Consider the following 1431-nt stretch of genomic DNA (forward strand, 5'->3'; position numbering starts at 1 on the left):
CGTTTTACATTTAAACAAATTGCTCCTCCTGGAAAGCTTCCCCCTAAAGCAGGAATGCAGCCCAAACCACCCTGGAATTCCAAGTCAGGGTCACTGTGCCACAGTTCAGAATCCAAACTCAGTTCAAGAGAACACACTGTTTGCATTTCACGTGTCCACATTCCAGCACCAGGCACCAACACTCCAGAGAGGGACAGCACAAGGGGCAGTGGTTTTAAGAGAAAAGAGGGAGGTTTAGATGAGATGTTGGGAAGAAATTCCCAGAACTTTGTTAGAAAGAGAAACGTGTTCTCACTTGACAGCGCAGTTCGGACTTGGGGGGTGTTGCCAGCAGGAACTGGACAAACTCCTTCTGAGAGGTGGGAGAGTGATCCTCAGCTGGCTGGGAATTCTGTTGGGAATGTTGTTCAACAGCTGACACAGACAGCACTAAATTACACATCCCCTGCAAGAGCAGGGCAGGTGCATTCAGGTCTCCAAACAAATTACCTTCAGGGCTATTTCCAGGTGTTCCATTAGCAAATCAAAACCAAAAAACCTGGCTTTCTGCAGGACACCTGGAAACAAAGAGTTTGTTATTTCCAGGGAACTGTTAATGCAGAAATCACCCTTCTCCCTGCTGGACAACAACCACAGACATTGTATTAGATGTAACTGGGTAGAGGAAAAGCTTGCTTGCAGCTAAAAGGAAAAAATCACTCAGCAGGATGTTTGCAACACCAGCATTGGGTTAAAGGTATCAGCTCCAGAATTCCAGCCAGACATGAATCCAGGATGGACAACTTTTAATACTCCCAAGATAAACAAAGAGCCTGTCTTCATTAAAGCAAGCAATCTTCATTAAATGAAGTAATCTTCCTTAAATCAAGCAATACCTTCATTAAATCAAGCAATACCTTCATTAAATCAAGCAACACCTCCATTAAATCAAGCAACGTGGAGCTGCAACGCTCAAGAATAAATCCCAAGCAAATAAATTCCAAAGAAAACCACGAGGATGAGCCCACAAAGGTCCCTCTGGCTTCACCTGGAGGGCAAAGCTTAATTCCCAAAGAGGAATAATTCAGATGTCAGGCAGGTAATACCTACCTAGCAAATTAATGCCATCATTTACAATGAGCTGTCCGTGACGCAAATAGTTCAAAATGGGCTCAAAATACTGGGGACTGTGGTCAGTTAGGAATGTTCCTCTATGATCCTGTTTGTTCCCCCAAGCATCTGTTTCCACAACATATATATAAATAAAAATAAATTGGGTATTTTATTATATCAAATTAAATTTGATCTGTTAATAGAAGAGCATTTGCTTCACTTGCAGAGTTTTATTACCAAAGGCAGCGGGATGTGAAAATTCCACGTGCGAAAGGGTGTTTTGTAAAGGAAGGAAAAGAAGAGTCGGGAGGGGGGGAAATCACCTTAAAATGAACTTGT

At 42.7% G+C, this 1431-nt stretch overlaps 1 long non-coding RNA gene across 1 annotated transcript; it reads right to left on the reverse strand.

Annotated features, from left to right (window-relative positions):
* Positions 1-291: 291 nt before the first annotated feature.
* Positions 292-977, reverse strand: LOC113940746. The gene is made up of 3 exons (XR_003525530.1): positions 918-977; positions 490-875; positions 292-391 (listed from the first exon to the last, which is right to left on the reverse strand). It is a non-coding gene; the product is annotated as an uncharacterized LOC113940746 (long non-coding RNA).
* Between the last annotated feature and the right edge of the window lie 454 nt (positions 978-1431).

Source organism: Corapipo altera, unplaced genomic scaffold, assembly GCF_003945725.1.
Source record: "Corapipo altera isolate COAL_440 unplaced genomic scaffold, ASM394572v1 348, whole genome shotgun sequence".
Classification (NCBI taxonomy): Eukaryota; Metazoa; Chordata; class Aves; order Passeriformes; family Pipridae; genus Corapipo; species Corapipo altera.